We start from the raw sequence: 27,816 nt of genomic DNA, 5'->3' as shown, positions 1-27,816 counted from the left end.
AAAGAAAAAAATTACGATTTCACTTGCTCAGCAGCATGCTGTCTCCTATCTTTCAGCGCCAATGCCACTTGGTCGAGCCCTGTCTCTGCCAGCCAGCAGAGATCCGCTTTCCTCCTGACTTCCCTCTGGGGAAGCCTGTGGTCGCCAAAAAGCCTTTGTGTCCTTTCAGCCGCAGCTCAGGCAGCCACCCCAGTCAGGAATCCTGTTTCGTCCCTTTTTCTTCTTTCACTATCTTCACTAAACAGGTTGTTCCCAGATGGTTTTTCTCTAATCTAGCAGTGCCAAGGCTCGACTCCTGCCAGTGTCCAGCTGCTCACTGAGATGTTCTGCCTGCAATTAGTCCAAACTACAGATGAGTCTCAGGAGCCTGAGAGTGCAGCCTCCCCTCACTCCTCCGCCATCTTCCATACTCTCTTTTGCTACTTCTGTGGCATTCTCTGTCCTTGTTGGAAAAGTCTCAGTCCATCCAGTAAATGTATCTATCCGGACTAATAAGTATTTATATTCTCTAGAGGGAGGCGTTTTGGTTCCTTAGTAGCTTTGTATAAAGGTTTTGTGATTAGTCCAAAACCTGGGATCCAAATTCTGCAAAATCTAGCCATTCCTAAGAAAAAGTGGAGTTGTTGTTTGGTAGTGGGTGGTTATAGTTCAGTGATTGCTTTTATTATTTCTTGTGACAGTTGTTTAGATACTGGCATTAGTATATGTCCTAGTTTACTTTTTTCTGGTCATTTCGGTCTTTTTCTTAGAGACTCGATATCCCCGGTCCCCAAGAAAGTTGAGTTTGGATAGTATTATGATCTGAGGCTTACTTTGAGAGTCTGCAGACTGGGGTATTATCTACATATTATAAGATGGCTCCCTCTTGTAATTGTAATTACCTTAGATCTTTTTCTAATGCTCTTGAGAAAAAATGAGGGCTATCTCTGAATACTTGTGGTAGTATGGTCCAGGTATATTGCTGATGGGTTATGGTTTTTGGGTATGTCCACTCAAATGCAAACAGGCATTGGGAACTTGGTGGAGAGGAATGCAAAATAGAGCACCTTTTAAGTCTAAAACTGTATACCACTGAGTATAATCTGGTACTTGGGTGAGTATGGCGTAAGCATTGGCTATAAGAGGATGGGGGGGGGACAATCACCTCATTAATTAGTCTTAAAAATCCTGGACCAATCTTTACTCCCCTGTTGCTTTAAGAATGGGGAGGACTGGAGTATTGCAGGGGGATTGAGAGGGTGCTAGCAGTCCGTGTGTTACAAACTTCTCTATGATGAGCTGCAGACCCTCTAGGGCCTCCTGTTTGAAGAATATTATTTCCTATAGGGATAGGCTGTCCCAGGATTTAAGCAAATTTGAACTGGTTGGGTAGTTTTGGCTTTTCCAGGAACTCCAGAATCCCAAACTAGGGGACCTACTTTTGGTAAAATTTGTTTTGGGATGCCATTTTCTTGTTTACTTTCATTGGCTAACAGAATTTTAAAGTCTTAACTGGGACTTCATGAAACTTCAAAAAGGCACTAATCTGGCCAAGAAATCTTATCCTAGTGACAATATAGGACACTGTGGAATAATTAGGAAAGAATGTTTAAAAATTTGGCTTTCAAATTGACAGGTGACGGGGTGTATAAACATAAGTTTGAGATTTTCCTTCAACTCCCATAATATTAATTGAATTAGAGAAGAGAGGTCCAATGTAAGAATTGACGACAGAATAAATGACCCCAGTATCAACAAGAAAATTAATTTCCTTATCTGCCACATCAAAGGTTACCCAGGGTTCCTTGGTAGAGATTGAGATGCCGGTGTAGGCTGGGGCCAATCTGTTTCCCAGGCACCCTCTGTCTTCAAGTCCTCCTGTGGTCTTTGGTGATGACCTATTTTCACTCTGGAAATAGCAGTCTACATTCCAATTCCAGGGATCAGGGTTTGTACCTTTGCACATGGAGCATGGCCATGGGGGTAGCCTTGTGCAATCCCTTGTCCAGTGTTGAGGGTGTTTGCACTTAAAGCATATTTTATCTTTTTGTCCTTGGCTTTTTGTGGCTTCCCTGGGTTACCCTGAGGTGATTGGACATTGGTAATGATGCTCCTAATAGTGCTATTAGTTTGGCCTGCTCCTTCTACTCCCCCCCTTTTTTTCCTCATGCAGGCTCTGCTCTCTTTTTCTCTAAGTCACAATTGTTAAAGACTGAGAAGGCAGTATCTATCAGTTGGGCCATGGGAGTTTTTGGATCCATTTGTAATTTCTGAAGCTTTCTACAAATATGAAAACTGACTGGCTGCCAAAGTGCTGTCCCACTTATACTTGAGTGTGCTAGCCAGCAAAAAACAAACTAGAGTTGCCATGGACTAATTATGTCCTTTTTCCTGGTACCTAATTCAGAAGCTTTTGTTAGATTATACATGGCCTGCCTCACGAAGGGTCTGGGTAGGTTAAACTCCAAGGAACTGTAGGGAGGGGGACTATACCAGTCATTTGAAATAGTTTCCAAAAAGACTGGAGACCAAAGAAAAACTGCTCAGTCCAGACAGACTCTTCCTAAGTACAAGAAAAAAATCCTCCAATTATGTGGGCCAGGGTCTCTCTTGTCCTAAGAAACTATAGGACTAAAAATAAGAGATGTTTAAAGAGGCAAGATATGCCCTTTTCTGTAAAGTACCAGAGGGAAAATTGATGAACTCAAACTAGTTTCCAATGCTTTTTATGAGCACAAAGGGGGAAAGAGTGTTCTAGTTGTTTACAAACCTAACCAGGGTTGGGAAGGCCCCCAAAAGGATTTTCAGGGGATACAGGTAATAGCTCACCTGTTCCCACATGAAATGAACCATCAAAAGCCGTACCTTGGCTTGAGTAGGACAACTATGGAGGACCCTAAGGAGAAAAAAGGATCAGGAGGTGCCTGTTAATGTCCTCTGGCTGGTGATGGTGCAAACAATGGTGATATAGGCAGGAGAGGGGAGGCAATGCCTCACCTGCTCTAGGATAGTACTGACCGAAAGGGCATACCCACCTTGACCTATGTTTAGTGCTAGAGCAAATGCAGCAAATATTTTGGTTACAGAAGAGGGAGACAGAGAAGAGGTGCAAATAGGCAAAAATTCAGCAGGTGTGGCAAGTTTTAGGAGGAACATGGTTGGTTTGTGAATGAGGCTGACAGTACAAATGGACATGGCATGAGATAGAAGATGATGGAGGAGTGAAGGGAGGCTGCGCTTTCAGGCTCCTGAGACCCGTCTGTAGTTTGGACTGATTGCAGACAGAACATCTCAGTGAGCAGTTGGACACTGGCAAGAGTTGAGCCTTGGCACTGCTGGATTGGAGAAAAACCATCTGGGAACAACCTGTTTGGCTTCCCCAGAGAGTAGTTGGGAGGAGAGTGGATCTCTGCTCGCTGGCAGAGACGGGACTCGACCAGGTGGCATTGGTGCTGAAGGACAGGAGACAGCGTACTGCTGTGCAAGTGAGAAGGTAATTTTCCTTTATATTTTTCTTTTGTGGACTGCGGAGAGGGATGGAAAGTTTGGGGATGGTAGGACATTCTTGAGGAGCACAGGCGCAGAGGTGCGCATGTCCACTCCCCAACCCTCCCCTTGGGTCGTGCAGGCGCGCATAGAGAAGTGCCCTCATTCACTAGCCCAGGGGTGCGGAGCTGCGAGTCCAGGTGCCCCAACAAACATAAGATCAGTGCCCAGACAGCATAAACAAATGACATAAAGGGTAACCCAAGAACATCAGGCTCAGGAGATCAAAGAGATTGCACCACTGAAACCCCCAGATCTCCTATAAAGAATCTCATACCACAAAGGTGGGAAGTCAAAGCAGACAAATCCAAAAAATAAAAACAAACAAGAAGAATCCAACATGGTAAGATGCGGAAATAACCTCTCAATGAAAAGAAAAGAGGAATCCCCAGAAAGAGAGGTAGATGAAATAGACATAGCCCAAATATCAGACACGGAATTCAAAACAATGGTGGTGAAGAAGCTCAATATACTCGACAACCTTAAAAACAACTATGACAACCTCCAAGGAAGTTACCAACAGCTCCAAGAAAATTACAGGGAACTTGCAGAGAACTATACCTGCCTAAAAAAAGACATAGAAACTATCAACAAGAACCAGGAAGAAATGAAGAATTCAATCTCTGAACTGAAAAAGACAGTAGAATCAGTCAAAAGCAGACTAAATGAAGCAGAGGATCGGACTAGTGAGTTAGAAGATAATGTAGAGAAAAATTCCCACACAATACAGCAAAATAAAAAAAGATTGAAAAAGTATGAAGAAGAAATAAGGGAATTACAGGACAGCATAAGAAAAAACAATATTAGAATAATTGGAATTAAAGAGGGATCAGAAGAACAAGGAATACAAAAACTGATAGGAGAAATAGTGACAGAAAAATTTCCAAACCTGATGAGAGAAAAAGTTATATAAGTTCAGGAAGCACAGAGAGCTCCAATAAAGAGGAACCCCCCAAAAACCACTCCAAGGCTCATCACAATTAAAATGGCAACATTCCAAGACAAAGAGAATCCTAAAAGCAGCAAGAGAAAAACAGCAAATAACGTACAAGGGAGCTCTGATAAGGCTATTGACTGATTTCTCAACAGAAACACTACAAGCAAGAAGGGAATGGTCAAAAATATTTCAAGCAATGAAAAACAAAGGCCTACAACCAAGAATACTCTACCCAGCAAGGCTCTCATTCAAAATGGAAGGTGAAATAAGGAGTTTCTCAGACAAAGGAAGACTAAAAGAATACATCTCCACCAAACCAGCATTGCAAGAGATGCTAAAGGGAATGTTCTAAGAAAAAAGAAGGAAAAAAAAAAAAAAAAGGAGAGGAACAGAGGTACAAAGGGAAATGAATAAATACACGTCAATAATAACCTTAAATGTAAATGGATTAAATGCTCCAGTTAAAAGACATAGGGTAATGGAATGGATAAGAAAACAGGACCCACGTATTTGCTGTCTACAAGAAACACACCTCAAAACAAAAGATTTACACAGACTGAAAGTAAAGGGATATAAAAAAATATTCCAAGCAAACAGACCTGAAAAAAAAAAGCCAGGGTAGCAGTCCTCATATCAGACAAAATGGATTTCAAAGCAAGGGCAATAAAAAGACAAAAAAGGACATTTTATAATACTTAAAGGAACAATCCATCAAGAAGATATAACACTGATAAACAGATATGCACCCAATATAGGAACACCCAAATACATAAAGCAAATACTAGAAGACCACAAGAGGGATATTAACAACAACACACTCATAGTAGGGGACTTCAACACTCCATTATCAACAATAGACAGATCATCCAAGCAAAGAAACACCAAAGATATACAGGCATTGAACAACACACTAAACCACATGGACTTAACTGATATATATAGAACTTTTCACCCCAAAGAAGCAAAATATACATTCTTTTCAAGTGCACATGGGACATTTTCAAAGACAGACCACATGATAGGACACAAAACAAGCCTCAACAAATTCAAGAAAGTTGAAATTATATCAAATATCTTTTTAGACCACAATGTCTTGAAACTAAAAATCAACCTCAGAGAAAAAAAAGAACAAAGACACCGAAACTCATGGAGAATGAATAACATGCTATTAAATAATGAATGGGTTAGCAAGAAAATCAAGAAATTTCTAGAAACTAATGACAATGAACAGACAACAGCCCAAAACCTATGGGGCACAGCAAAAGCAGTCCTGAGAGGGAAATTCATAGCAATATAGGCATATCTGAAAAGGATAGAAGAATCTCAAAGAAAAAATTTAATCCTAAAGCTACAAGAACTAGAACAACTACAACAGACAAAGCCTAGGGCAAGAAAAAGGAAGGAAATCATCAAGATCAGAGCAGAATTAAATGACATAGAGACTAAACAAACAATCCAAAAGATCAATGAAACTAGGAGTTGGTTCTTTGAAAAACTAAACAAAATTGACAAGCCTCTAGTCAGGCTCATCAAGAAAAAAAGAGAGAAGACCCAAATAAACAAAATCAGTAATGAAAGAGGAGAAACCACGACTGATACCACAGAAATACAAACGAGAGTAAGAAATTACTACAAACAACTATATGGCAAGAAATTTGACAACCTAGAAGAAATGGACAAATTTCTAGAAACATATAACCTTCCAAAACTGAATCAAGAAGAAGTAGAAAGTCTCAACAGACCAATAACAAAGAAGGAAATTGAAACAGCAATCAAAAATCTCCCTGGACCTGATGGCTTCACAGGTGAATTTTACAAAACATTTAGGGAAAAACTAACTCCTACCCTCCTCAAATTATTCCAAAAAATCCAAGAAGAGGGAAAAATCCCAAACTCTTTCTATGAAGCCAGTATTACCCTAATCCCAAAACCAGGTCAAGACACAACAAAGAAAGAAAACTATAGGCCAATATCACTGATGAACATAGATGCTAAAACCCTCAATAAAATTTTGGCAAAGAGGATCCAGCAATACATCAAAAAGATCATATACCACGATCAAGTGGGATTCATCCCAGGGATGCAAAGATGGTTTAATATTCACAAATCAATAAATATAATACATCACCTAAACAAAATGAAAGACAAAAATCACATGATCATATCAATAGATGCAGAAAAAGCATTTGATAAAGTATAACACCCATTTACGATGAAAACACTCAGCAAAATGGGAATAGAGGGAGCATACCTTAACATAATTAAGGCTATATATGAGAAGCCTGAAGCCAACATCATACTCAATGGACAAAAACTGAAGCATTCCCCCTGAAATCAGGAACTAGACAAGGCTGTCCACTCTCTCCACTCCTATTCAACATAGTGTTGGAAGTCCTAGCCACAGCAATCAGACAAGAAAAAGAAATAAAAGGCATCCAAATTGGGAAAGAAGAAGTAAAACTATAATTATATGCAGATGACATGATAGTATACCTAGAAAACCCTATAAACTCCACTAAAAGACTACTCGATATAATAAGTGAATTTGGAAAAATAACAGGGTACAAAATAAATATACAGAAATCTAAGGCATTTCTGTACACCAACAATAAAATATCAGAGACAGAGACAAAAAAGAAAATACCATTTACTATAGCAACAAGAAAAATAAAGTACCTAGGAATAAACTTAACCAAAGAGATAAAACCTGTACTCTGAAAATTACATAACATTGAAGAAAGAAATTAAGGAAGATACAAAAAATGGAAGCAAATACCATGTTCTTGGATGGGAAGAATCAACATCATCCAAATGGCCATACTACCCAAAGCAATTTACAGATTCAATGCAATCCCTATTAAAATACCAATGACATATTTCAGAGACCTAGAACAAATCCTCCAAAAATTCGTATGGAACCAAAAAAGACCCCGAATAGCAAAAGCAATCTTGAGACAGAAGAACACAGCCGGAGGAATCACACCAGATATCAAACAATACTACAAAGCTACTGTGATCAAAACAGTCTTGTACTGGCATAAGAACAGACATATAGATCAGTGGAACAGAATAGAGAGTCCAGAAATAAACCCAGGCCTCTATGGTCACCTAATCTTTGATAAAGGAGGAAGGAACATAAAATGGAGTGAGAAGAGCCTCTTTAACAAATGGTGCTGGGAGAACTGGATAGGAACTTGCAAAAAAATGAAACTAGACCACCAAGATACACCGCACATGAGAATAAACTCAAGATGGATCAAAGACTTAAATGTAAGCCATGACACCATAAAAGTTCTAGAGGAAAACATAGGCAGGAAAATTTCAGATATCACACGTAACAATTTCTTCACGGATACATCTCCTAAGGCAAAAGAAATAAAGGAAAAAATAAATAAATGGGATTACATCAAACTAAAGAGTTTCTGCTCGGCAAAAGAAAACATCAGCAAGATGAAAAGGAAACCAACCATATGGGAAAACATATTTGCCAATAACATCACAGTCAGGGGACTGATTTCCAAAATATATAAAGAGCGTATATGACTCAACATCAAGAAAACAAACAACCCAATTAAAAAATGGGCAAAGGACCTGAACAAACACTTCTCCAAAGAGGACATACAGAAGGTCCATAGACACATGAAAAAATGCTCAACATCATTAGCCATCAGGGAGATGCAAATAAAAACCACAATGAGATACCATTTTACATCAGTCAGAATGGCCATCATCAACAACAAATCAACAAACAACAAGTGCTGGCGAGGATGTGGAGAAACGGGAACCCTACTGCACTGCTGGTGGGAATGCAGACTGGTGCAGCCAGTATGGAGAACATTATGTAATTTCCTGAAAAAACTAAAAATGGAACTGCCTTTTGAACCAGCAATTCCACTGCTAGGATTATACCCGAAAAATCCTCAAACCCTAATTCCAAAGAACTTATGCACCCCTATGTTCATAGCAGCCCTGTTTACAATAGCTAAGTGCTTAAAACAGCCTAAGTGCCCATCTGTAGATGAGTGGATCAAAAAACTGTGGTACATTTACACAATGGAATACTATGTAGCAGAAAGAAAGAAGGAACTCCTGCCATTTGTGACAACATGGATGGAACTAGAGAGAATTATGCTTAGTGAAGTAAGCCAGGCAAAGAAAGAAAAATACCATGCGATATCACCTAATACATGAAACTAAATTACAACACAAACAAAAGAACTAAATAAAACAAATAGCAGAATAGTAGTCAGTAGGGGGGAGGGGGGAGGGAGAGAAGGGGGATAATTAAGGGAAGGGTTTAGTCAAAGAACATGTAAAAATGACTCATGGACATGGACAACGGGGAAGGAAATGGTGGAAAAACGGGACAACTGTAATTGAAACACCAAAACATAAATAAAAAATAAAGTTTAAAAACAAAAACAAACAGAAAATGGACATGGCAAAGAAGGGAGGTGTACCCCGCAACCCTTTCAGAGAGTTACAATAGTCCTAAATGGAGAGCCATAGGGAAGGGATGATGTTTTACAGTGTGCCTCACTGTGTGGGTGTTATCTTGTGCTTGCCGGAGGACCTAGTGTCTTCTCCCCAATCCGCAACCAGGTATCTTCACACAGTCTTCAAGCAGAGGGCACATTATTGGCTGTTAACTGCCTGATTCATGTTCGCACAAAAGCAGCAAATGCCCTTCAGGGAGCTGGGGTGTCCCAAAGCATGGGACAACAAAAGAGAAAGGTGACAGAATAAAATTCTCTTCCAGACACTGGGGTGGCAAGGAATTGTCTTACAACTCTGGAGCTTCCACAAAGAGCACCTGACTGGCTTGTCAAATTGTTGCAGATGGAGATGGTGTCCAAGCTCTTGGTGGTCATGAACAAAGAACTGAATGGGCTACACCAACATAGTTAAGCAAAGCAAGTGAAATTTACTAAAAGTACATTTTCCAAGATAAAGGAGTGGGCCATCTCTGACCAGAGAATTACCCACTTTGCAGAAATAGTGCAGGCTTTATTGGGTCCCGTAATTCTCCTTGATTGCCCACACAAGGGAAGAAACTGCAATGTTAATTTATTATAATGAGTCAAAGATGAAACAGTGGTCAACTGAAGTGTGGCTACTTGCCAGGTGTTACAAGGTGATTCTCGGAAATCAGGATGCTGACTGATGACAGCTGTAGTCTCAGGACTTCCTATTCTATCTCCAGCCTCACTGAAAGTAGGCTACTGTGTGTCTTTTTAAAAAATATTTTGTTATGTAGGACTGAACTCTTCACTGTTTTAGTATTATATTTTAAGTTGTTTTATTAAATCATCTAATATCACTTTAATTGTGTGCTTATTTTATATTATATTAGTAGATGGCCTCCAATAATAGACAACCAGGCATATCAGATAGGATTCTTTGGGTCCCTAGTAACAGCTAACTTAAATAATAAGGAAATTCATAATCTCAAATAAAAGAGAACCTTTAAGTAGAGTAGGCTACAGATGTGATTGTTTTATTTACTCACTAAAATTATCGTGAATCTAGGCTCTTCCCATTTTCTGTGATGCTAAAAGTAGTATTGGGCTTCAAACTAAGGCTTTCTCCTTTTGTAATTTTAACTGTCTGCAATCTAGGCTACATGTTTTCCTATTCGTATTCAACTATAGAGAATCAGTTTTTTGGTTCTATCATAGAAAGAAAAATATTTCTAGAAACTTCTAGCATTTCTCTTCTTATGTCTAATTGATAACAGTTACTCCACATAATCATTCCTGAACTATCTTTGGCAAATTTGAGCTTAGGTAAATTTCTGAAATTATTTTTACTTTTAAAGTACATTTTGTTGATTATGCTATTACAGTTGTCCCAAATTTTTCACTTAGCCCCCCTCCACCCAACACCTCCCATGCCCTCCAGAAATTGCTCTCTTAATTCATGTCCATGGGTCATACATATAGTTCTTTGGCTACTCCTATTTCCTATACTTTTAACATAACCCTGTCTATTTTATGCCAGCCAATTTGTACTTAATCCCTGCACCTTTTCCCCTATTCTTCTCCCAGCCGATAAACCTTCAAATGATTTCGTATCTATGATTGTTTCTTTTCTGCTTGTTTGCTTAGTTTGTTTTTTAGATTCAATTGTTGATAATTGTGAATTTATTGCCATTTTCACATTCATAGTTTTGATCTTTTTCTTAAATAAGTCCTTCTAACATTTCATATATAATGACTTGGAGGTGATGAATGCTTTTAGCTTTACCTTGTCTGGGAAGCACTTTATCTGCCCTTCCATTCTAAATGATAGCTTTGCTAGATAGAGTAATCTTGGTTGTAGGTTCTTGCTTTTCCTCACCTTGAATACTTCTTGCCTGCAAAGTTTCTTTTGAGAGTCAGCTGATAGTCTTATAGGCACCCCTTTGTAGGTAACTCTCCGCTTTTCTCTTGCTGCTTTTAAGATTCTCTCTTTATTTTGAACCTTTGGCATTTTAATTATGGTGTGTCTTGGTGTGGTCCTTTTTGGGTTTAGCTTGTTTGGGGCTCTCTGTGCGTCCTGGACTTGCATGTCTATTTCTTTCACCAAATCATGGAAGTTTAATTTCATTATTTTTATCAAATAAAATTTCAATTTCTTGCTCTTTCTCTTCTCCTTCTGGCACCCCTATGATTTGGATGTTAGTACATTGGAAGGTATCCTTAGCCTATCCTTGGTTTTCTTGGATCGTTTTTTCCTTCTTGCTGTTTTAATTGAATTTTTTTTTCTGTATGTTCCAAATCATTGATTTGATTCTCAACTTCATTGTTGCACTGTTGGTTCCCTGTAAATTTTTCTTTATTTCAGTTAATATAACCTTTATCTCTCTCTGGGTTTTTTTTATGCTGTTGAATTACCCAAGGGGTTCCTTCAGCATCCTAATAACCAGTGTTTTGAGCTCTGTATCTGATAGATTGCTTATCTTTGTTTTGATTAGTTCTTTTTTTCTGGAGTTTTATTCTGTTCTTTCATTTGGGCCATATTTCTTTGTATCCTCATTTTGGCAGCCTCCTTGTGTTTGTTTCTGTTTATTAGGTAGAATTGCTTTGACTTAGTAGTGTGGCCTATTGTAGAAAAGAATACCAGTAAGTTGGATGGGGTAGTGCCTTAGGTAATTGCCAGGGGGTAGGGAATGGCAACATGGGTTGCTGCTCTGTGACTCTGTGTGTGGGAGGGCTCAAAAAGGGGACAATGCCACTGCATGGCCTCTAGAGTTTTGTCTAGGAGATAGCTATCTCCTGGCAGTCACCTTGATGCCAGTCACTTCAATTTCTCCCTGTATGCCACTGGTGCCTTTCCAGCTGTTGCCCTGGCGCTGAAGCCTAGAGAGAGTGAGTCTGTGTAAGTCCTAAGTTCATTGCGGGCCCTTTAAAAGAAGTCTCCTGAGTATCCTGCAGTTTCTTCTGCTATTCCAACCCCCACTGGTTTTTACAGCTAGAAGTTATGAGGACTTATCTTCCTGGCTCTGGAACCCTGGGCTGGGTGGTCTGGTGTGGGGCTGGGATCCCTTGCTCCTGAGGTATTTTTCCTGACTTTTATTCCCCACAAGTGGGTGTGGGGACTGCCTGTTCTGTGTCTCTGCATCTCTTTAAATCTCTCTGCACCTCTCTGCACCTGTGTCCCTCCTACTTGTCTGGATGAATGTGGCTTCTTTAATTCATTGGTTGTAGGACTTCCATACAGTTTGATTTTCTGACAATTCTGGGTGATATTTATTTTTTAGTCTAGTTGTAATTTTTGCTATGGTTATGTGAGGAGGAAAGCCATGTTTATCTACACCACTATCTTGGCTGGAAGTCTGTGAAACCATATTTCTATTACGCAGTGGGATAATGGAAAAAAGAAATTGGATGTCTATTATGTCACCACAATTTATTAAGTAGTTCTGTGGTTATCTGCTATAGTTTATGGCTTATGTTAAAACCTTTCATACTGTATCATTATTATACAAAGCACAATACAGGACAATTCATAAGTTATGAAAGCTTTTATTAGCTATAAAATGTCTTTCATATTTTGAGTGGTTATAATAGTCTACTTTAATAAATTTCAGATATACTGGAATCTAAAATTTGCATTGCTTCTCTGCTCCACTGCTGCCCTAAGGCAGAAAAGATTTTGAAGAAGAGAGCACAATGTTAATCTTTGACTCTTGGATACAATGCCAAAATTTCATAGAACAGAGGTTAAATCAAATAATGGTGATTAAATGCAAAATAGACTCAGGTAAGCATGATGTTGGTGAAGCTACAGGGCATTCTCTTTTAGAATCTTATATATCTACTTTAAACTTCTTTTCAGTATGTATAATTTTGAATCTGTGGTTGGAGGAGAGACAGACTTAAATGTGCATATGTGTACGTATGTGTGTATTAGGAGAGGGACAGTATTTGCTCCTTTACAATAGGATTACTGTAGAAAAGGTTAGTCAGTTGATTATTTAGAAAGCTAGTCCTAGCCTACATACAATGAGTAATAGAAAAACATATTCAAAATCTTGATTCATAATAAACTTTGGAAAATATGTTGCTGTGATTGGTGAGAAAATAATACTAAGATATTTGTACTAAGATAATTCTCTTACCCTTAGGTTCTGTCAGTAATTTTGGGTTTTGCTTGTTCCAAACTTTTCCTGTGTTAAGTATTGTGTGAAAGAAGAATACAAACAGCATTGATAGTATGTTTCTCAATTAAAATGATTTATTTGTTTATTCAATAATTTCAATTGATTGAAATACTCGAATGGCTTAGGCATTAAACTAGGTGCTAAGCATATGCTGGTGAACAAAATAGACCTATTTCTTATTTCATGATTTTTATAATCTAGTAGAATATTGTTGGAAGCTGGGACATCAATTTGTTGGTGATTTAGATGGCTGAATATGAAGAATGGAGAGAACCTCATCATTATTCCAATCCATATTCTAATGTGACATAGTAAGAGAAGAGAATGTAGGCAAGTTTCCTTATGTGGCCAAGTTCAAATAGTCAATGGCAAATCTAGAAACAGAACCAGTGTCTCAGTTCACTTAACTCCCAGGACTCTTTTTGATGATACTATAGTCCTGCACATTGGTGAAGGGCTTTATTAAATATTGTGTGAAAAAAGGAACAGGAATGTAGTACAACGTATCTAAGAGTCACAGGCTGTACCATTTTACATTTGGAGCTTTACTTCACCTCTAAATCAGGCCTCAAGTGTGAAGCAGACATCCCCTGAACATTACCTCATTTTTAAACTCCTTAAAGGAACATTTTCATCACATTGTCCTACAAAAATAAACATTTAGAATGCAAAGTAGCTGTGAGATTATTATTTTTTAAATAAATGAGCTAGTTTAATAGATAAGGCATGCACCACAATGATACAGATGATACATCTTTGTAATCATTCTGAATTATTTCAGCTGGCTGTGAGTGAACTTCTAAAGAAACTGAAAGAATTAGGTTTCATGAATTATTCATTGGATTCAGTTTATCACTCTCATTATTTATAATGCTTTAGGTTAGTCTGTGGTGCTAGTTGCCTTAATAAGGAAGGGAATAATGACTTGGCACTGTATCTGTTTGCATTAGTTTGTGTTTTTGTTTACTGAAATAAAGTCCAAGGTATTTTCAGAAATATACCTCTTTAAAATAGTCATGGCTGGAAAATATTGCATTTCATATCTTGGGCCCTAAACATTTTTATTAGTATGAAATATTTCATTCTTTAATAAGTATTATTAAATACAAAGGAGTTGTATTCATATTTTGGATATCATTTTTCATTGTTCAGCTAATGCATGATGGGATTGTATGAATCTTTCTAAATCTGGTTTACCTTGAAATTAAAGTATCTAAAGAGGGAAACCAGAATTTGTTATATTGAAGTTTGTTTGTATACTGTTGTTATTTGAATTCAATTGATGAGTATTTATTTTAGAGAGAAAAGTTTATTTTGTAAGTTAGATCAAAACAATTATTTTCTATTTATTCATTTTATGAGTATATGAATATTGTGTTTAATGCATAAAATGTATCTGATGGGCCAATTCTGAAGAATGCAGTTTATTATACATAAGCATGAAGGGAGGTAATTTTTGCTTATTTATGAGAAAGTTCAGTTAAACTCTATTAAATTGCTTATTAAAGGAATAGGAGAGACTGCAATATAAGGGAAATGTATTTAGATGAAGAAGCAAGAAATAGTAGATTATTAATAGTACTCAGAAAATATTTCTAACACACAGGAGACTTCTGGCCAAGAGGGAGGCCTAGACTGACATGTTCTGTCTCCCTCCACAGCTGGGAGGGAATACAACTACTGCAGGGCCAGAAATAAATGGAGGTCAAACATATGAAGTTATGGGGAAGTGGTGCTCTTCTGGACAGGTAGGAGGGTCAAGGCTGGGGCAGAGAGGTTGGGCTGTGCTGGTGGAGGTGGTGGTGGTGGGATGGCGGTGGGTACAAATGCCTGTGTTTAGGGGGATGCGTGGGGTGCCTGGGGAGCAACCCCAGCTGCAGACCAGACCCATCAGCTTGCGATTCCAGTGCAGGGGAAGGCAGGCACCATTGCCTTGGACTGTGGGGCCTGGAGTGGGTAGGGACAGAGGAGGAGGCTCCCGGTCTCTCAGCGGAGAGTGAACAGCAGAAATCCATCTTGGACCCCTACCACCACACAAAACACCACAGCATGGTGAGAAGGGTTGCTCGGTTGTGACGAGTGCATGGGGCTCTGCCTCCTATAGCATAGGAGGTGTGACAGCCCTGCCCAGGAAACAAAGGTAAACACAAAACTGTCACGATGGCACAGATCATGATAGAGATCTCGGTAACAGAGTTGACTAGCCAGCAAATATCTTATCTAATGAAGCAGCAGATAGGAAATCTTTCTGAGACACAGTTTAGAGCTTTGGTTTTAAAAATGCTTACAGACCTAACACCAGATCTTAAACAAGACGGGGAAGGAATGAAGGCTAGTCCTGCTGAAATGAACAAAAACACATATGAAACTAGAGGTGAGGGAAAGAAAACCAGGGATTAAATCAACACATCGGAACACAGAGAAGGAACAAACAGTCAACCAGTGCAGAAAGAGGAAACAAAAAGTGAGGAAAATGAGGAGAGGCTCAGAAACCTATGGGACAGCTATAAGCAGGCTAATATCCAAATCATAGGGTTGCCAGAAGGTGAAGAAGAACTAGAAATTGAAAAATTATGTGAAAAAATAATGAAGCAGAACTTCCCTAACTTGGGAAAGGAAATAGACTTACAGGTTCAGGAAGAACAGAGAGTTCCAAATAAACTGGACCCAGGGAGAACCACACCAAGACACATTATAATCAAAATGTTAAAAATTAAGAATAAAGAGAGAATCTTAAAAGCAAGAGAGAAGAAGAAAATTACATACAAAGGGGTCCCAATAAGATTATTAGCTAACTTCTCAAAAGAAACTCTGCTGGCAAGAAGGGACTGACAAGAAATATTCAAAGTAATGAAAAGCAGACACCTACAACCATGATTACTCTATCCAGCAAAGCTGTCATTCAGGATAGAAAGGCAGAGAAAGTGCTTCCAGGACAAAGTAAAACTGAAGGAGTTCATTAGATTCAAACCACTGTTATATGAAATGTTCAAGGGACTTGTTTAGGAGAAAGACAACCAAAACTATGAACATTAAAATGAAAACTGTATCACAACAACCAACAACAAAAGCTAGGGAACTGAAACAAAGGCAAACTAAGTAGGCAACGAGAATGGGAAAATAATTATAGGTATGGGGAACATATTGGGGGGAGTTCAGCAGGGAGGAGGAAGTGGGGGAAAGGGAGGGAGATGGTGCAGGAATTAAGAAGCATAGTAGGAGGGAGTGGAGTAGACAGGAAGATGTTGAGAAGAACTATATGTACAACCAATGGGCATGGACTAAGGTGGGGGAAAACTGGAGGGAGGGGGGCCACTGGGTGGAGGGGAACAAAGGGAAATGAGATTGGGACAACTGTAACAGCATAATCAATAAAGCACATAAAAAAAGAAAATATTTTAAATAATTTCTTATATGACTAGATCGTTTGACCTTTTAAAAAACTAGTTACACAGCCATAACTTTATACAATAATCCTTGGGGTATTAGTCTAAGTTTCCTTAGGCACACAGTTTCCCACCTCTTTCAAATGTAAAACCTGGTGCTTCTCTTCAATTACACTTGCCATTTTTTAAATCAGCAAGCTGTGATTAGAACACAGTGCAGGTAACCATCTTTTAATTTGAAGTATGATCTAAGGTTGCTTTGTGAGGCTTTGCCAACAAGTACTCTTGTAGGTCACCTCTGTTTTGGAGAAAATTCACAGATTGGTTACATGAAAAATTTATTTCTGACATCTACTGGCTTTCAATGCTATTGAGAAATCCTTCATTTCCTTAGTCACCTCTTTCCTAATCTGTACAGCAGCTACATGGAATTTCTTTACCTTCTTCAAACTTTAAAACTCTCTTCCACCTCACTTTCTTCTTATGGGGGAAATCTGAGAATGTCAGATTCATACTTCCTCATTCACTCTCACTCACCAACAGTCTGACCTTGTGTAGCCTTCCTTTTATTTCCCTCCAATGAAGTGAAAGAGCTTTCTTTTCACTGTCTGAAGCCGGAGTGTTTCACTTATAGAACACTTCGTCTACATCCACAGATACCTTATATATCAATGATCACCTCCTTTCATATTTTTAACCTGTCCCTTTTAATACTATAATCTCTGTATTAGTTATCTATTGCTGCATAACAATTTACCAGCTTGAAACAACACACATTTAATATTTCACACAGTTTTTGTGAGTCAGGAATCTGGAAGTGACCAAACCTGGCAATTTTGGTTCAAGGTCTCTGCTGAGGTTGCAGTCAAGATGTCAGTCCCAGCTGACAACCATCTGAAAGCTTGACTGAGGTTGGAAAATCTATTCCAAGATGGCTCACTTATATGACTGCTGGCAGGAGGCCTCAGTTCCTTGCTAGCTGTGAGCAGGATGAGTGTGTGCCTTGCCATGTGGACCTCTCCATAGTGCTGCTTGAGTGATTTCTTAATATGACAACTGGCTTCCTTCTGAGCTACTGATTCAAGAGAAAAAAGCAGAAGTCACATATCTTTTATCTTTTAACTTCAGCAGTCATACATCATTATTTCCACAGTCTTGTATTATTTATATAGATCTATACTATTCATTGTCTGTGTGTTGGGGGTGGAGTGGATACTACATTAATAACAGGAGTCAGAGATCATTGGTGTCATCTTGGTGGCTGGCTATCATAGTTTTCCATAAACATTTACACAAATTCAATATTCTCTTGTCTTAAAAACAAAACAATAAAAACAACTAATCTAACAACTAAACAATTACATCAAAAAAACCTTGTAATGTACAATTTCTAATCTTGCCTCCCCACCCCGTTTTCCTCTTTACATTTGAAACTCTTGTGTCTATTCTCTGTTACTGTTCCCTTACTTACATTCATGTCTCCATCTTTTCCTGTACAGCACCCTTCCCATATAGGTCCTGACTTTCTTGTTGCCGAGTCCAATGGACATTTTTACCTCTTATTTTCTTTCATTTTTAATCAAGCTATCAGTAACATTTGACACCATTCACACAATGTCACACACACTTCTTTCTAAAAAACAAAAATCCCTCTTCCCTTAGTTGCTCTTATATGTAATTCTCCCAATTTTTAATCCAATTTCTCAGTCTTGGCTCCTGAGTCTTCTTTGACCAGTCTTTACTATTCTTTAGGTAATGGTCAAAGTCTTGCCATATGGTCTTTTCTCATTCTATACAATCTCTTGGGTGCTATTCAGCAATACCATAGCTCTAAGAACTGCCTATATACATATTACTTAAATCTACATTTCCATGCCACAATACCTTACAAATGAATTTAAAATTATAGTTCTGATCAGTGTCTCAAAAGATATACCCATGATGTCCTGAAGGTACACATCTGAAGGATGAGTGGAAATTAATTAAGCAAATTTGACAATGGTAATGGGAGAGGTGGGAGGTACTGAAAGAGAGTGTTCAAAGCTGAGGAGCATTATGTGCAAGGACCATAGTGGCAGGCACATGTAAGGTTAAAATTACTAGAAGAGGTTATTGTGTCAGGAAGAAAGAAGTGGCCCTATATCATGGTGATGATCCTCAGATCTGACCCTGCAGAGCTATGAAGGCCATGTTACAGACATAGGTTTTTATCTTTAGAGAAGTGAAAAGCACTGCAATACTAAATAGGAGGATTGACATGTAAGATTTACATTTTGATGAGATCACTATGGCTACCAGTGAGAAGGAAAAGAGTCAGCTCTAGAGATGACTTAGGAAGCTTTGATAAGTACAGATGGAATGAGAAATGGCAGGAATTTGGACTAGGCTGCCCCATGCAGTTGGGTATATAATTCATTGCACAGAAGCTCTCAGCTTCTCTTGCCCACAGGCTTTATTCACTCTGAATGCCAATTGGTGATAGATCAGAAATGTAGACTAAGAGACAGGGAAGACTGTTAAGGATGACTTTTGAGTTACATACTAAGCCACTGGATAGATGGTGATGTCATTCACTATATTCACTTGAATCTGTGCCTTTGAGAATATTTTTCTATATATTGATATATAAGATTTTTTTGTAATCTACACCCAAATAAAATCCATTGCCTCATCACCTGACATTCATCTAGATTATAGCCTAGCGCAGCCATTGTAATTAATGAGACAGAGTTCTTGAGAACTGAAAGTACTTTCATGCTTCCATGCCTTTGCTATTTTCCCTGACTAGATTAGAATATCTTTTCCCTCTTATTCTGACTGGAAAATTAAACATTTAAGGTTCTAAGTAAAGAAGACCAATCTCTGAAGCTTTTTACCACTTCCTTCTGCCCAAAGAAAAATGAAGATACTGTCTTATGTTCCCTCCAAATACCTTCTTCATGCCTCTAATACTACTTAACCAATTAGCATTTGATGTCTTCTATTACATCATGGACACCTTGAGAGCAACTGCCCTTTCTTTCCCTCACTCCCTTTTTAAGATTAATTTTCTTTTTGTTTTTATTATTTTTAAAGATTTTATTTACTTTTAGAGAGAGGGGAAGGGAGGGAGAAAGAGAGAGACACACACTCACACACACACACAGAAAGAGAGAGAGAGAGAGAGAGAGAGAGAGAGACAGAGAGAGACAGAGAGAGAGAGAGAGAGAGGTGAGAGGGAAGCATCAATCAGTTGTCTCTTTCATGTGCCCTGACCTGGGGACTGAACCTGCAACCCAAGCTTGTGTCTTGACCAGTAATTGAAACAGCAACCTTTTATTTGTGGGATGATGCCCAACCAACTGAGCCACACTGGTCAGGGCTCTTTATGTTTTAATGAAACAATTTAAAAAGTCAGAATAAACCAAGGCTTGTTTCAAAAAATAGCAGACTCCTCTATCCTCTTGCTTCCCAACCACTTTCACAGACAACCATTTTCAACAGTTTAGTAATTTTTCACCAAATAAGCTTATTATTTCTAAGTTTTTCAGTTTTAGGTATAACCTATTAACTCTTTCCTATGAGAGATAACTTTTTAAATAAAGAATTTAGCTTTTTTTTTTTTTCACACCCCACCACTAGCACATACATTCACTAGTGTATACATATACTTGCCTCTCATACTCTCAGTAGAGCTACTTTGTAATTCTGGTTAGTTCAAAATTCAGTGTTTACAATGCTATGGTTACATTGCTTTTGAAAGTTGACCCACGCAGTAGTCATGTATACACCACTATCTCTTCCTTGAGGTTAACAATTGTCTTTTTGTTTTGTTTTCTATGTATTTATTATCTCTCCTCAATATGTTCAGACATACTGGGTATTTCATCTATTTCACCTTCTTAAGAAGATGCACACACATACACACACACACACACACACAAAGGTTGAAAATATATTCTTTCTTCACGTGTAACTGAAGTTTGGCTGCAATATGATTCTGGCAAATAATTTTAGGAAATAATAAAAAAATTCTAGAAATAATTTTCTAGGCATTCTGCCACTGATCTTTCAGTATGACACTTGAGAAGTTTGGCTCTATTCTGATTCTTGAGTTTTTGTAAGAAAGTGCTTCTCTTGAGACCCTTATAAAAGATGAGCCAGCAGTAGCCAGAGAAGTTTTTATATTACATTTCAAAACACATGTCACACATGGTGACATTCTCGAGACAGTATAAGTTAGACGAACCTAGTTCAAATTCTGGCTTTCCCTATAACTGTCTGAGTGACAGAAGGTAAGTCCCTTCATGTCCCCAAGTGTCAGTTTGCTCAGCTGAAAATGGGAGGAATAATGTCTACGATTTGGGGTGGACTGAGCATTGGAGATAATAGGGTCTATAGTAGATATCTTACCAATGACTATTGTTATTATTCTTTGTGTATTACCATAAAAAGAGAATGAGAACCTGTTCCTGAAAACATTGATATTACATTGAATTTTGTGTACCTGCACAGAGATAAATCAAGAACTTTCAACCAGGCAGGATTTTTTTCTTTGCTTTCTAGCAAAGCTTATTTGTTTTTTAAAGGCAAGTGCTTCCCTAAAGTCCTTAGAGTTATTATTTAAATATCTTTTATTTTTTTATTATAAAATTACAGATGCCCCTTGACTTATAATGGGGTTATGATCCAATAACCCCACTATAAATTGAATATACTGTAACCTACTGAACATCATAGCTTAGTATAGCTTACCATAAAATGTTCTCAGAACATTTGCATTAACCTACAGTTGGGCAAAATAATCTAACACAATGAGTACACTGGAGTATTGGCTATTTACCCTTGTGAGTTTGTGGCTGACTGAAAGCTGTGGCTGCACTGCCTCTGTCCTGCATCAGAAAATGTTGTACCATACATAACTAGGCCAGGAAAATATCAAAATTCAAAATTTGAAATATAGTTTCTGCTGAATGTATACTGCTTTTGCATCATTGTGAAGTCAAAAAAATCATAAGTTAAAACATTGAAAGTCAGGGACTGCCTGTAAAATATGCCCATTGTAAAATAATCATTACAGAAGCAGAAGAAATTAAGAGCTCAGATTTTAATTTATTTCTTATTTCTACTTAATGTTGATACATAGGAAGAAAGAAGATGACCTGGGAGGTGAACAGTTGCATGTGCATATCATGAATGAGAGTTGTATTTATGTACTGTGGATTAAAATGCTAGTCTGTTAACTCTTGGTTAATGTATTTTGAGGGGTTCCTTGACCAGCAGAAACCATGATGCAGATAAAAATGACCCAGAAACTGTTTGTCTTTTCTGGGGAGTGAAGGGTGAGCAACTCTTTGAGGAGAGAGTGTTCCAGACCCTTTCCTAGAGTCCAGATTTATTTAGTAGCAAGCAGGCAAGGAATCCTGCCGAATGGGATGTGGATAACTTATCTACAAAGCTTTGAACCTACTGTGTGAAAGTCAGCCTGGCAACAGATGGTTGTTATCTTCTTATCACTTCCCTGTTATTTTATCATAAATGTGTGACTTCCCCTGAGACTGTTTTCAGTCTGTTCTCTTTGCCTCTATTTTCAGGGCATTGTGCAGGGGTGGGAGGTGGGGGGGTAGGGTCACAATTTTCTGAACCAATGGCACCTGTCCCCCACACCATTTCATAAAATAGAAGAGGATATGTGTGGATAGAGGCAAATTAATTTAAGGAAAGGGTGATAAATTGACTATAAAGGTAGAAAGAGAAAAATATTCAGCTGAACTAGTGAAAACATGGATATATGGTGATACATACCATATATGACTTGAAGCAAAGAGTGAAGATGCTTCATAGAGATTAAGAAGATTAATAAGAGACCAAGACTGCTACACGTGTCCTCAGATTTCTCCTAGTATTATACAGATATGAGTAAGCAACAAACTAAACTTAGGAAACATAGGTGATTTGAAACTCAGGACTGAAATATAGCCAGGTGACAGATTGTTATTCCAAAAAGTAGACATATCAGGAAGGAGAGAAAGAATATTGCTGAGAACAATTACAAATATACCCACGAGAAAATTCATGTTAAAAAAGGAGAGAAGGGAAACAATACCATGGTGGAATTTTACTATTGATTATATTGCCAGATGAATAGATGGTTAGTTTTGTGAAAAACACTCACAATAAAAACCGGGACACTGGACTTGAGCAGCAAAGTGAGGCGTTTATTCATGAGTCTGCAGTTGGGTGCACCACCAGCCAGGAGAATATGCGTGCAAAGTAGACAAAGAAAACTGGTTTCATACTAATGTGATTAGCTTCTCCTCCCCTCTCCCCCATTTCTCCGTTACTGTTTAATCTGGATTCACAATCTAACACAATTAACTACTAAACTCAGGGTGTGATTAACTAAGGGTACTCTAGTTATAGGTCTATCTCAACTTATTTGCAAAGTTATCTAGCTACATCTTCCCATTTCTCTGTTTGGTGACAACAATCTTCCTCCTTTTAATCCCAGAGGTATGTGTGAGGAGCTGCAAAATGTCATTTCCTCACCCATTTTCCATGTTTCTTCTGTTAATTATCTCCTACTTGTTTGAGAGTCACTGGTTGCTTTGTTATCACTAACAATTTCCCTGTCTCTTTTGGAAAATTGACTACTCAAACTTCTAATTTGTTCCTTCAAAACTCATGAGGATTTCTTGATTCTCTGCCTCATAGCAAGAATTTTCTTCAGCCTCCAGGAGGAAGAGATTATTTTGTTGGTAAATTACTGGCATCTGTTTAGTTAGTGCAGTCTCAGTTAATCTCTGAACTAAACCTCTGATGGTAGAGAATAATACAACAGCCTAAAGCAATAAGGATGCCTGCTACTACAATGAGGGAGGGGAGACAAGAGTTGCTGTGATCATTCCTTTCCAATTGTCAAACCAGTTTTCTAACCATCTGATTATAGGATTGTTAATGCCTCAATTTTCTACTAGTTCATTTGCTAGGGTGGTCAGTCCCTGTAGAGCCTTAGTGATAGTCCCATCAGGAGCTGTATTATTGGAGATAAAAGTGCAACACTGTCCCCCGAGCATTACACATACACCTCCTTTTTCTGCTAGCATCATATCCAGTGCCATCCTCTTCTCCCAGGTCATTTGACTGGTGGCATCTAACTGTTGAGCTATTTCTTCCATAACACCCCTGGTATAATTAATAAATCTCTGCTGATTATAATAAATATAGTTTACCCAATCAACATTCTTATTAATTTTTGACCACCAGAAGAGGATTGACTCAAACCCTGCCGTTATTTGATTCCTAGCTTTAAACTCTTCTGGAACTCCTTTAGAAACCCCAGTGGCATTGATATAGATGTGAGGATTGAATGATCCACCAGGGGCTGTTGACCTCTTTTTCATCACCATTTCATAGTCAAAATCCCTTCCATTTCCTTGGAGCCTTGAAAGAACCAAAGCCATTTGTATAACTAAGATACTAGCTACCAGCTATAGCTATACAAAGGCATCTTGAAGGCTGTCCTCTTCCCCTACCCTCCAACTGCAGGCTCTGGGAAATTTGGGGGGACCAAACTCTGTAGCAATTCCCCGTCTCAGACATAGGACCCTTTATAATCTTATAGAGAACAATGGTGAAGGTCTCGTGATCCTCTAGCTGCTTTAAGATGGACATGGCCATCGTCCTACCTACCCTTGGGTCTAGAAATCCCTACTAGAGTGGGAGTGAGGAGGGAAGGATGGCCTTCCCACATGAGGAAGGATTTTGTAAAGTCCAGGACAATTGGCTGTCCCCAGGCAGTGGCATGCTCAGTTTCCAAGGGCTGGCACTGCTGAACCAACTGGCATCCTTGTTGTATTCTGGGGGCAACAGATTTGGTAACAGGTTAAAAGGCATAATTAAAACTATAACCACTAGATGACAACAGGCATGGAATAATGTTTAATGTCCTACATTAGGAGAAAATTGGCTTCTTTGGCAGAAGGTGTGCAAGGCATGTCACACCTGTTCAAAGCCATTTTGTCCACTAAACTTAGTTTAAGCTGTGGGGAATATTTTTGGATTTTCTCCTTCTCAAAATTCTTGGCCCTTTCTGTTCAAGCTGTGGGACAGAAAAAGAGAAACCAGTTTTAAAGTGAAGCCCACAGACTGGCCCACACTTTACCAACCCAACCACTTAGTTCAGCCAAACCATTGAGTCTCAGGAGGCAGCATTGCAGATGAGCTTCTTAAGTGAGGCCTATAGTACAGACAATTACTCAGGTAATGAGATTATAGACTTATGCCCTATTCAAACATTAGAAAGAAAATATATGTTAATTCACACAACGTAACCCACAAGCCAGCCTCTGAATCTGTAAGACTGTAGAGACATTCCGCAACAGGGCCTTTGCTGGAATGATATTTAACAGTGGCAATTTGACAGGTCCTCCTTGCCTATAGATTGAACATTTCTGATGATTTTACAAACCTACTTTTAACTTCTATATGAAAACAAACTTATAAAGACAATTAGCTACACTAGTTTATAGTCTATCACTGAGCATTGTGATTTTCCTCAAATCATGATTTTTCTCCTTAAGATTACCCTCCTTGTTATTAAAGGGACTGCATTAAGTCTAGTTTTAATTTAGCCTCTTCATTTGCATAAACACAAGAGCAGCAATTGATCACATATAATCTTTTAAATCTGCTTTGCTGGAACTCACACAAAGAACCTTCAGGTTGACCTTCATTCTGCCCTTCTGGGCACAGAAGCTGAGCCACACACATGCCTGTAAAACTCATGCTTTTTTCAAGTCCTTCAGGTTTTCCCTTGTGCCTTAAGGTTCCTCCTAGCCATCTATCAGGACAGCAACCTTTGTTCCTTCCCTAGAAAGATTGCCACGAACCACACAACCAACCAGGGTATCAGACTTTTTCCTCCTTGGCATTCATTAGCCTTGAAAGTCAACTCCCATTCCTCAGGGATTTCTGGTAACAACCAGAGCCTAGGCATGCCTCCTTCAGGCATGACATCCCAGTCAAATCCTCAGCTGACAAAACCACCATTAACAACTGGTCTTTTTACTTTTATGCAAAGGAACCTTATGTCATTTCTTACTTCTTTAGAATTCCAAATACTGAAGGGTTCAGGTAGGAAGAAAAATATAAAGGCATGAAGGAAAATCCTTTTCCTTCAAAACTGCATTTCCATGCATTATACCTTCCATTATTAAGACCATACAATTTCCTTTCAAAACCTTTATAAACGTCTAACAAACCTTTCCATTTTCATGCCTTACACTTTCCCTGGTTCCCTTACTTTCATGTGAAGTTTTAACTTCCCCTGGGAAACCTTAATTTTTCCTTTCAGAACATAAACAGAGCAATAATTCAAAACACAGATAGCTAGGCCCTCTCTCTCCAGTATGTCCACTAACCTTCTTGAGAGACATGCCCTTGGCAGAGGCATGTTCACTTGCCCAGGCTGGAGCACTCATCAGCCCTGAATGACAATTCCTGTGTCCTGGGTGGCAAAAGGAATTTTTGCCAACTGGTTTAAAGACAACCTTTCCTAGGTCTCATTGGTAAAAAACAGATACAGAGAATTCCACAGCAGAACAGACCAAAATACGCTTTTATAAAATCAGAACACGAGCAGCTGAGGTTTCCTTTTCCTAGGTTTAAAACTTCCATAACTTTTCTTTTTATCATTACAACTTTCCACAGACTTTTTGCAACATTCACAAACTTTCTAAATACCCTTTACTTCTTTAGATTTAACCATAATATGCTTCCAATCCTTGTTCTTTTCCACACTGTGAAGGACTATAGTCAAACTCAGTATCTGGCAGCTAAAAGTTCCTAAATTTGCATAGCTATCCTGCAGCTTTTTGAAGTTCCTACTTCTCCTCCTCTCTTCTAACATACACTTCTGAGCTTTCTTGAGTTTTCCAATTGTTCTATTTGGCCCATTCATCTACTTTCTGCAATTTTTTACAAATATCTAACCAGCTTCTATTAAAATGGTGACTTATAAGAGTCCCTACCCTACAGTATTCCCTGAATTTAGACCATAATACTGCCTAATCTGGTCCCCGAGCTTCTGCAGAAATGCTGATGGAGCTGTATCTTGAATGCCTTGGAGACATTCTGTGCTTGGGGAATGGACTCCTTGATTCCCCTGATGATGAGGCTCCTAAGGTCTCTCATCTCAGCCCTATCCTCCAGCCTGTTATACAATCCAGGGTCTATACTGAGAAAGTTTTGTTTGATCGGGGCAATTCCTTGACCAGGAGAATATTCCCTTTTCCATATCCTCATAGCAGCCATCTGATAATTCCCCTCTCTTACACAGTGAAGATGTCTAGTATAGACATTAATTCTTTCCACATGTATATGCTGGGTCCAAGGAACTGATATAATTGTTCTGCCAATTTAAGGGGTCCTCTACCAAGTGCTTCATATTGCGCTTGAAATTTCTAACTTCAGTGCTTGTTAAAGGAGCATTTGACATATCCAATTTGTCCTGGGCCCATGGAGACCTCCCTAAGGGAAAGCATCGGCAGCTCTGAGGGAATGGGAAAGTTCTTCAGGTCTTGCATACATTGTTCTAATTCTTTTCTTAATCTAGAGTAAGTTCCCGCCAATGCTGTGGGTTTCCTGGTTACAGTTACCAGTTGGGCACTTGTTAGGTGTCCCTGGCCTGATTCATCTGTACTGTCTGTGCATGGTGCCTGTGCCCAGTTGGCCACTGGCTGACCAGGGCCATAAGGCAGTGGGAGACAGGACAAAGGGACCCAGGTTTTTCTTTTACAGGGAAGAGACCTGTAGACCTGCTGGTAGGTTATAACCAGCAGAGAGCATATTTCTTCTCTTCTTTAGAAGCTGATGCCTGATCACTCACATATAAGATCAGGGCTGGACAAACCCAAGTTTCATCAGACCCAAATTGGGGCCATAAAACAGATTGCCCCTTATTGGCTTCCTCTGGCCAAAGAGACAATATTTTGCCATTTTCTGTTTTTTCTTATTCTGGGTTTGGGGATCTTCTCCCCAATGCTCTAACATTTTCCCTAATTATTTGGTTTCCCTAGGCTTAGAATTTTTATTTCCCATCCTCAACCCCCCATACTGGAGATTTCTTGAACACAAACTTGTGACCTCAACCCCCCCCATATTGGAAGTTTCTTGCTCCCATCCTGTATACTCAACCCCCCATACTGGAGGTTTCTTGCACAGAAATCTGTGAGCTCAACTCACCATATTGGAAGTTTCTTGCTCACAGCCCTCAGCCACACACACACATTCTATCTCCAAGGATGCCCAACCACCAAGACAGTAATTAACCCAATTTTCTTACC

This window comes from Furipterus horrens, unplaced genomic scaffold (assembly GCF_987537825.1).
Source record: "Furipterus horrens unplaced genomic scaffold, mFurHor1.1.pri manual_scaffold_3, whole genome shotgun sequence".
NCBI lineage: Eukaryota > Metazoa > Chordata > Mammalia > Chiroptera > Furipteridae > Furipterus > Furipterus horrens.
The sequence above is the reverse complement of the archived record's forward strand: the minus strand, read 5'-3'. Positions refer to the sequence as shown.